The following is a 10,062-nucleotide window of genomic DNA, read 5'->3' on the forward strand; positions in this document are numbered from 1 at the left end:
CCTAAGTGCGGAGGGAACCCCCTTCCTGGTGAGGGGGTTCAGAACACGTCTCCCCAAACACGCTGCTCTGGCACGCTGAGGACCCCCGAGCTGAAGGCCCCGGAGAAGGCCCTCCCCGCACAGGAGGAGAGCGTTCTTGTCACCGGGACTGCGTGTCCAGGACCGGACGGGCCTGCCCGGCAAACGGCAGGAAGAGCCGTCTCTGTCAGCCCCCCACGCACGTGCTGGTCACCGCCCCACAACGCACTGCCCGTCCCCGCCCCTCGCCTTGTCACAGCAAAAGGCACATGAGCTCGGGGCCCGGTCGCTTATTTCGCTTATGTGGGTCCTCGTTTTCCTTCTGAAGACTCCCGTATGTACAGAAAACTGTTACATACAGTTGTGTGCTTTCCCCTGGTTAATCTGTGTTGTCTGTGAACCCTCAGGCCAGCCAGGGAACCGAGGGCTATGGGAACTTTGCCTCCCGCACAGGGGACAGGGAAGGGCGGGCCTCCAAACCCCACTGGGGTCCTACTGTGACCCCGGCAGGAGGAAACGCCTCCTTTCCCATGCGGAGTGGCCCTTGGGGGATGGGGGGGGGGGCTGGGAGTCCAGGGATAGACCTCAGTATAAAGGGGGCGTTTCAAAGTGGGGAGGGAAGGTGAACCGATGGGAGAGGGAGGCTGCTGGGAGCCTCCCCCAGCGGCCGCCTGCCCGCAGACGCCATCCCAGCCAGCACCGGTCCAGGAGAGCCGCCCCGGCCCAGGACCAGCCGCACTCTCAGGGCAGCGCGGCAGCGCCTGGGTCCCGGAAGCGGGGGTGGGGGGGGGTGGGTGGGTATTACCTGTGCCCTGCAGCTGACCTGAGCAGCAGGAGGGGTTTGGGGTGGGGACAGCCTCGCCTCCAGTGTTGGGGGCGCACCAGCAATCCTGGTGATGAACCAGGTGAGGCGACCTGGGCAAAAGGGTGGCTCTCACAGAAAGGCCATGCGCGCGCGCGGACGCACGGGTGGGCCTGTGAGTGTGCTGTGCGCAGGGAAGTGGGGGTTTGCCTGAGTGCCGTGGGCACGCGCGTGTGTACCCCCGTGTGCGCGTGTCACCCAGCGTGGGGACAGGAGGAGTCCGGGGCCTAAAGGCCTAGTCCGTGGCGGATTCAGATCTTCCCTCCCTTCCCCCAATGGAGGTACCCATGGAGGAGGCGCACGGTCTTCTCAGACCCCAGTGCGTCCTCCCAGACCGCGGAGCTGGGGAGCAGTCAGGGGAGCAGGGAGGAGAGACCCGGCCTAAGGGTCTCAGGAGGCGCCCTTGACCCTGAGATCACATGTGGGGGCGTGCAGAGCCGGGACGCGCCTGCTGGTGGCCTGGGCCTCCAGGGGGGGCGCCCTCGAGCCAGGAAAGGGCTCCCTGAGGCCGCGCGCGGTCCTTGGGTCCTTCCATCCCTAGCACCCACCCCTGGGAGGGGGTGCGCGGCTCGATGGGGCTTACCCACCGCCCCCTCCCCGCGGCTCCAGGAGATGTCCCAGTGCTTTGGGCGCCCGTTCACCCGAGTCCTGCCTGCGCTCCCGGTGGGGGGAGGGGGGGCCCGCAGACCCCTGGGTGGGAGGAGAGGCCGCCGGACCCCGAGGGCGGAGCTGCGTCCCGGGCAACGAAGCTCCGAGGAAACCCGGGGGCGGAGCCGAAACCCGTCCGGGGCGGGTGGACGGCGGGGAGGCTGCCCCGGAGGCCGCGCGGAGTCTCCTGCGGGGAGAGCGTTCCTGGCCCGGGCGCAGCTGGAACCAAGGCCCGGAGGTGGGAGAGCTGGGGTGCCGGGGACACCGGAGCCCTGGGTGGGGGAGGCCACTGGGGCCCACGGATTCCTGGGCAGGCGGCCGGGCGTCCCCGGAGTCCCCAGCCCGCCATCGCCATCCCCCGCAGCCTCCAGGCGGCAGCACCGAGTCTCCTGCGCTCGCGATCAAATCTGCCCTCGCCATCCCTTTACCCAGGTTATTCCCCCCCCCCCCCCGCCCCCGCCGCTCTCAGCCCTCCGAGCTCTGCGCCCCCCAGTTCTCCCGCGCCCCATGGGCTCCATACGATGGTGGGAGGAGGCGCTGGGAGGGATGGCAGGGCGTGCGGGAGGGGCATCAGGTTCAATGAGGTCCTGCTGGTCACTGCCCAGGACGAACCTGAGACAAGACGGTGCTTGAACACTGTCCCCCCACCCTCCATGGGTGCCAGACAGCTCCCTCCAGCTTTCACTGAATTCCTTCCATCCCTTTCCACCTTCCAGACAGACGCGGCTTCCTTTTACTAAAAGTCAAGACACCCAGCCCCGCCCTTTCCATCTTCTACCACCTGACTATTAAGAACGCTTAGTAATTTCCCCTCAGGGTTACATGTTTATGTTATGAGAAAGGTCAGGCTAAGTGGCGTCTTAAGCCCAAAGGCAGCGATCCTAACCTCTGTCCAACCAGGTGAAGGTGGGGCCTGGGGGTCTGAAGGTCTCGTCCTCCACCTCCTTTCACCCCGTCCAGGTCAGGCTCAGGTGCTGAGCCCAGTGTGGGGGGCTCTCCCCAACCTACATTTCCCAGGGCACTTCCTGCGGAGCCTGGGCAGGGGAGCCCCAAGTACGTGAGGCCTGGGCAGGGGAGCCCCAAGTACGTGAGGCCTGGGCAGGGGAGCCCTAAGAAGGTGAGGCCTGGGCAGGGGAGCCCTAAGTACGTGAGGCCTGGGCAGGGGAGCCCTAAGAAGGTGAGGCCTGGGCAGGGGAGCCCTAAGTACGTGAGGCCTGGGCAGGGGAGCCCTAAGTACGTGAGGCCTGGGCAGGGGAGCCCCAAGTACGTGAGGCCTGGGCAGGGGAGCCCTAAGTACGTGAGGCCTGGGCAGGGGAGCCCCAAGTACGTGAGGCCTGGGCAGGGGAGCCCTAAGTACGTGAGGCCTGGCAGGTTTGGATGGAGGATGCAAGCAACACCATCTCAGGCTGTTGGTCCTCCCGGGCAGGGGTGATGAGGGCCACCTGTGACCTCTGTGTAACCCTTTCCCATTAGGGCAAAATTCCAAAGAGGGGGATGTTACCGAGGGCAGAGGTGGGGCCTGGGCCTGGCTTTGACACTGACTCTGACCTTGAGCTTGTTACTTAAATCCTGAGCCTTAGTTTCCTGTCTGTAGAATGAGAATAGTTATACCTGTTCTGTCTCTGGCAACGTTTTTAATATCTCTAAGCTTCCATGTTTTCACCTATAAAACGGGCTTAGGTATAGCCTCTCCTGTCTTCCTCACAGTTTTGCAGTTAAATTCATCCATCCAGCCCTAGCTGGTTAGGCTCAGTGGGTAGAGCGTTGGCCTGTAGACTGAAGGGTCCCGGGTTCGATTCCAGTGAAGGGCACATGCCTCAGTTATGGGCTCCTCCCCGGCCCAGGCGGGAAGCAACCAATCAATGTGTTTCTCTCACATCGATAGTTCTGTCTTTCCCTCTCTCTACTCTCTCTAAAAATCAATGGAAAAATATCCTCCTTAGGTGAGGATTAAAAAAAAAAATCCATCCATCTACTCATCAAATAATAATAATAATAAATAATAATAAGGGCAGAGAGTGCCTGCTATCTCCCTGTGTACATGCCTTAACTCATTCATTCCTTCTGTCCACTTGGAAGGTAAATGTCTGTATTACCCCATTCCACAGATGAGAAAACTGAGGCCGATGACTCTCTCACTCAGCTTCACACAGTTCAGTGTGAGTCAGTCTGGCCCCACTGCCTGAGGGACGGTTGCATGGTGACCCCAATAGATAGTCGTTCTGTTACAGGTTGGGAGAGGGGCTCATCTCCCCCCCGTTTGGAACTGGGAATGGAGTTTTCTGAGACCCACAGACAGATTGGGGGTCAGTGGAGACCGTGTGCCCCTCCATGGAGGATGGAGGAGGAGGCGTTACTTCTGTGGAATACACCCCGGGTTGCCGAAGCCCCGTTCCCTTAGTCCAGTCGGAGAAGAAGTGTAGCTGGGGTTTCGGTAGAGCTAACATCGGGGTTTCCTCTCCATGTTGGAGCCAGGTCTGTCCAGGGTCCGGCCAGCTCAGCCTGTGTTTCCCGCTCAGTCCATTAGTCCACTGCACGTGGGGTCCGCGGGGCCACGTGGCCATGGAGGGAACACGGGCAGCAGCAAAACAAGGGAGCCCCACACGCCAAGAGCCAAGCGCAACAAGAGCCCGAGAGAGCAAGCGTCTCTGCGTGGGGGATTATGTATTCCCAGACTGTGCATGCTCGCAGTGGCCGCGCCCCTTCTGGCCAACCATTACTGTCCTCAGGTGTGACTGACAAGCCAGTATCTTCCCGGTGTCACCCCAACATGACTGGGCATGCGTCTGTCTTCCCTGTGTGGTTCCCTGGGGAGTGCAAAGTTGCAGCTCCCTGGTGAAGCTGCCCAGTGACATGCCGATGATGGCTGATGTTCCCTTTGCTCCTTTTCCATTACTGATACCCAGCTCGTTGCAGTGGTACCAGTTCAGGGAATGACACGGCAAAAATGCCCTTTGGAGAGAGGCAGGTCAGACTGGGGGCTGGGGGTTTCCACACCCCACCCTGCTCCTTGGCACAGATGAGTGTGGTAGTTTTTTTGCATCGTCATATACGAAGGATGGCATTTGCCACGCAGGCTCATCCCCATCTGAGCTCGGGGACTTTTTTGGGGGGCCTCTGGGTAGTTTCAGGGAGACAGGTTGGGACTCCCTGGTGTGGTTGAAAGAGCAGGAATTTTATCCGCAGAGAGCCAGGAGTTCAAAGCTTGACGGTGTGGCCACCTCTCGGAGCCTCAATAGCCTCACCTCTAAAACGGGGACAGGTGTGACAACGTAGTGAGGTGGTTGTGTGAATTAAACAGGAAAAGGTAGGTGAGGACACCTGCAGCTGCCCCGGGACGTGGGAGCCGGAACTGACCTGTCCATTTCCACGTGCCCATTGACACCCCGGAGGAAGCTCACAGAAAGTAGCCCTGAGCCCTCAGCGTCCCCTGTCTGATGCACAGACCATCTTCTCTGGGGAACAATATTGTGGCTGCACCAGAAAAAAAATGAGCGGCACCTGGAAAGCACCCTGTCAGGAGCTTTTGGTCATCTCAGCTTCCGGATGCCCCGGTCGCTGGGGTCACTCGTTCTGCTTTATTAAGCTCTTTTCGGAAAGAGTTTAATTTGCAGGTAAAGCCCTAGCCAGATTGGCTCAGTGGATAGAGCGTCAGCCTGTGGACTGAAGGGTTCCACGTTGGATTTCGGTCAAGGGCACATGCCCAGGTTGTGGGCTTGATCCCCAGTAGGGGGCATGCAGGAGGCAGCCAATCAATGTTTCTCTCTCATCATTGATGTTTCTCTCTCTCTCTCTCCTCCTCTCCCTTTCTCTCTAAAATCACTAAAAATATATTTTTTAAAATTTTGCAGGTAAAGAACCTGCCTCACTGACCCAGGGCCATGGCAGACAGAGGCATCGGATGGCATTTGTTTAAATATCGACTCAGAAGAGTCGCACGCCAGGCTCTGTCCCAGGCACAAAGGTTTGTTTAAAGCTTTCATGCTAGTATCCTACCTAATAAAAAGGTAATATGCAAATTGACCGTACCATCGACACACCCACAAGTCACACCCACCAGCCATACCCACCAGCCAATCAGAGCAAGTATGCAAATTAACCCAACCAAGATGGCTACAGCCACAGAGAGCAAGGTATCCCAGGTAACAGAGCAAGCCAAGCTTTCCGCGAGCTGTTGCAGGCCTAAGTCTCCACTCAAGCTACAAAGTTTCAATTATAGAAGGTAAACAAATTCAAACAGAAATGGCGGCAGAACGGAGCTTGAGAGAGTAAGCCAGGGTTGCCAGCGGCAACAGGGGAAGCAAAGCTTTCCACACACCCTGTCCGGGCCCAGCCTCCGCTTAAGGCTACAAAGTTTCAATTGTAGAAGGTGAATTAACTGCCATAGAAATGGCTGCCGCCCCGGAGGGAGCAGCAGGCTTGGCTCTGCTCCAGGCTACAAAGTTTCAATTGTAGAAGGAAAATAAATTCCAGATACCAGGGCCTCCACTTGGGTTGCCAGGGGGTGTGGCTGGCCTGCAAACCACCACAGGCCCCTCGCTCAGGCCGCCCCACACCCCAAGGGAACCCCCACCCTGATCTGGGACACCCTTCAGGGCAAACCAGCTGGCCCCCACCCCTGTACCAGGCCTCTATCCTATCTAATAAAAGAGTAATATACAGATTGATCATCACTGCAACACACAATATAGCTGCCCCCATGTGGTCAAAGATCCTGCCCCCATGTGGACACAAGATGGCCACTACAAGATGGCCAGCAGGAGAGGGCAGTTGGGAGGGACCAGGCCTGCAAGGGAGGGCAGTTGAGAGGGACCAGGCCTGCAAGGGAGGGCAGTTGAGAGGGACCAGGCTTGCAAGGGAGGGCAGTTGGAGATGATCAACCCTGCAGGAGAGGGCAGTTAGGGGTGACCAGGCCAGCAGAGGAGGGAAGTTGGGGGGAAACAGGCTGGCAGGGGAGCAGTTAAGCATCAACCAGGCTGGCAGTGGAGTGGTTAGAGGGTGATCAGGCTGTCAGGCAGAAGCGGTTAGGGGCAATCAGGAAGGCAGGCAGGCAAGCAGTTGGGAGCCAGCAGTCTGGATTGTGAGAGGGCAGTCGGACATCCCTCCAGGGGTCCCAGATTGGAGAGGGTACAGGCTGGGCTGAGGGACAACCCCGCTCCGTGCACGAATTTCATGCACCAGGCTTCTAGTCAATTATAAAAGGAATCGACTCCACAGTTTGAAATATGAAATTACAGTATAGTTTAGGTTTGAAGCCAGCACATCTCGGCTCCTTTATATTTCCCCTTCATTCTCCTTAAAACCTGAGCAGTCCCCCTTTTAGCTCCTCCCTCCTCTTGTGTTTGGTTGCAGGCAGCTGAGCGAGCGCAGCCGGCATTGCTGACTTCTGCTTGGAAACCACTGGAACTAGATCTCCACGTTCATTGCACACCCTCTCGGTCGCGGCAACAGCTTCGCTCAGTGTTACGAACCCTAAAGTTATGGCCCCACGTCAGGGGCGGCCTTGATTTCTGGTGAAATCTGGAGGCCCTCCAACGGCCTCAGGGGCGGTCCCAGGGATCAGGCTCCCCCAGCCCAGCAGCCCTGCCTGTCACAGGGACAAGGCACCGTTCCTGTTTATCTCTGCACGTTGGCTTTGTTCCCGGCCAGCCCGGGGAATTAGACAGACAAGCCCCTCACATCCTCCCGAAGGAACCAGGGCGCCACACCCTCTCGGTATGGCACAGCCTGCCTCCTCCCCCGCCCCCCACCCCTTGTCCACGCTGCTCCCAAGTGCAGCCCCGTGTGGCCTGCAATGTCCTCATTCTCCGAGCTCCGAGCATAGGGGACTCCTAACTGCTTCCATGTCATCTGTCCGGTGTTGGGTGTCATGCTTCGGCCATTCCCGCAACCCTACCGTGGGGATTCCTCCCACGCAGGGAGAGTAAAACAAGTGTCAGCTTTATTCTAACCGGGGTGACCTTTTCCTCTGCAGCCAGTGGCAGGCTCCTCACGGCGCTGCAAGCCTGTAACTTTCACTGATTTCCTCAACGGCCTGACCCAGGCCACGTGTCCAGCGTTGGGGGTTGCACGGCATCCCTCTTCCCCAAATCGGATGGTCTTGTGGGCATCGTCTCTCATGACAACCCCCTCACATGTGGCGGCTTAACACAAAGATCATTTACTTGCTCACAGTTCCATATTTCTGTCTTTTTTCTTCTTCTTTGCTTTGTTTTGTTAATCCTCACCTGAGGATATTCTTCCACTGATTTTTTTAGAGAGTGGGAGAAAGGGGAGAGACCGAGAGAAACATCGATGTGAGAGAGACACATTGATGGGTGCCTCCCGCATGCGCCCCGACCAGGGCTGGGGATCGAGCCTGCAACCTAGGTATGTGCCCTTGGCTGGCACCAACCCTGGGACCCTTCAGTCCGAAGGCTGATGCGCTATCCACTGAGCCAAACCGGCGAGGGCTCACAGCTCACAATTTCGTGGGCTGGGCAGGATCATCCCTCAGCTCCACGTGGCATCAGCTGAGACAGGGGGCTGCCTGCAAGACCCAGTTCCCAGGTGGCTCACTCACGCGCGGGGAGCCTCACTCGTCCTCCACGTGGGCCTGTCCAGGCCACCGCGTGGGCTTCCCCACAACCCGGCGCTGTCTCCGAGCGGGAGGAAGTGGAAGCTGCCTGTTCTCTGAAGGGTCAGGCCCGCGTGGCACTGCCACGTTGCCCTCGGTGCAGACCAAACTCTCGGGGTTAGAACCAAGCTCCACACCTTGATAGGAGGGTGGTGTGTGTGTATAGAGAGGGGAGGGATCGTCTGCAGCCACGCACCCCTGCTTTTACAGATGAGGAAACAGCCTCAGAGATGGGACCGCAGGCTCGGGGGCAGAGCAGAAATAGACTTAACAGTGTTTATGGAGCTTTTCCTACACGCCCAGAACTGGGCCGGGCGCCTCCACATGCAATCTCACAACAGTCCTATGAGGCAGGAATAGTTATTATCCCCATTTTACAGATGAGGACGTGGAGGCACGAGTAGGCAGGTGACTTGCCCAGAGCCGTGTGGCTTGTATGTACGAAGGGAGCCCAGACTCAAACCTGAGCAGTCTGGCCACATAGCCCACCCGCGGAACTAGAGGCAAAATCCAAAAACCATTGTATTTTCGTCTCGGGACACGGTTTTGGACTAACAACAAGGTGGCCCTGTGCCCAAGATGCTTGTGAGTTCCAAACAAAACAAAATGCGACATTCTGCATAATTCAGTTCAGTGCATTCTGGGAAGTTTTGCCATAGACTGGCCTGCCTTTTCCCACAGGAACCCTCTGTGGAGACATGGCCGGTTTCTCCCAATACCCACCTCTCCGTCTCATACAGCAACAGACGTTCTAGCTGGGCACCTGACTCCCCACCCAACAATGGTTTCTCTTTATCAATATATACTGAGTGGCCAGATTATTATGATCTCTGAACGCATAATAATCTGGCCACTCAGTATATATATATTAGAGGCCCGGTGCATGAATTCGTGCATGGGTGGGGTCCGGCCAGCCTGGCCAGGGGGAGGGGACATGGGCGGTTGGCCAGCCTGCCTGCTGGTCAAACTCCTGGTCGAGGGGGCAATTTGCATATTAGCCTTTTATTATATAGGATATACACTGAGTGGCCAGATTATTATGATCTCTAAATGCATAATCTGGTCACTCAGTGTATTTTTATTTATTTCAAAGAGGAAGGGAGAGGGAGTGAGAGAAACATCAATGATGAGCGAGAATCATTGATCATCTGTCTCCTGCACACTCCCTCCTGGGGATCCAGCCCAAAACCCGGGCATGTGCCTTGACGGGAATCGGACCACAACCTTCTGGTTCATGGGTCGATGCTCCACGCCAGCCAGGACTTTTTTTCTTCTTCTTCTTTTAATATTTATTAAATTGACTGGGGTGACATTGGTCAACATGAACATATAGATTTCAGGTGTGGGGTGGGTTTCTGTGTTACAAGATGTGTGTATTGCACCGTGTGCCCTGTCACCGTACATTAGCAACGATTGTTTTTCACAGCTCCACTTCCAATAAGGGCTAGCCAATGAGATGAAAACAGTGTCGAGGAGCAGAGCCGGGGAGCAGGAGCCTGAGGTATTCGGATGACTTTGGGGAACAGCTCAATCCCTGAGCCCTGACTACCTGCCTCTGCCTCTTGCCTGAGGGGAGAAATAAAATTCTACCTTGAAAAAAAAAATATATATATATTATATTTGTTGTTGTTGTTGTTGTTGTTGTTGATTTCAAGGGGGAAGGGAGAGGGAGAGATGGAAACATCAATGATGAGAAGAATCATTGATCGGCTGCCTCCTGCAACCGCCCCCCCCCCCCCCCCCCACTGGGGATCAAGCCCCAAACCCAGGCATGTGCCCTGACTGGGAATTGAACTGTGACCTCCTGGTTCATAGGTCCATGCTCAACTGCTGAGCCATGCTGGCTGGGAAAAATTCTATCTTTTTTTTTAATCCTCACCTGAGGATGTTTTTCCATTGTTTTTTTAGAGAGAGTGGA

General features: G+C 57.0%; 1 long non-coding RNA gene across 1 annotated transcript; it reads left to right on the top strand.

The window, feature by feature from the left end:
* The first annotated feature begins 294 nt into the window (after nt 1-294).
* LOC129149699 (uncharacterized) lies at nt 295-9,728 on the top strand. Its single transcript, XR_008556548.1, has 3 exons — nt 295-352; nt 5,380-5,492; nt 9,571-9,728. It is a non-coding gene; the product is annotated as an uncharacterized LOC129149699 (long non-coding RNA).
* Nucleotides 9,729-10,062: the final 334 nt, after the last annotated feature.

This window comes from Eptesicus fuscus, chromosome 7, assembly GCF_027574615.1.
Source record: "Eptesicus fuscus isolate TK198812 chromosome 7, DD_ASM_mEF_20220401, whole genome shotgun sequence".
Lineage (NCBI taxonomy): Eukaryota > Metazoa > Chordata > Mammalia > Chiroptera > Vespertilionidae > Eptesicus > Eptesicus fuscus.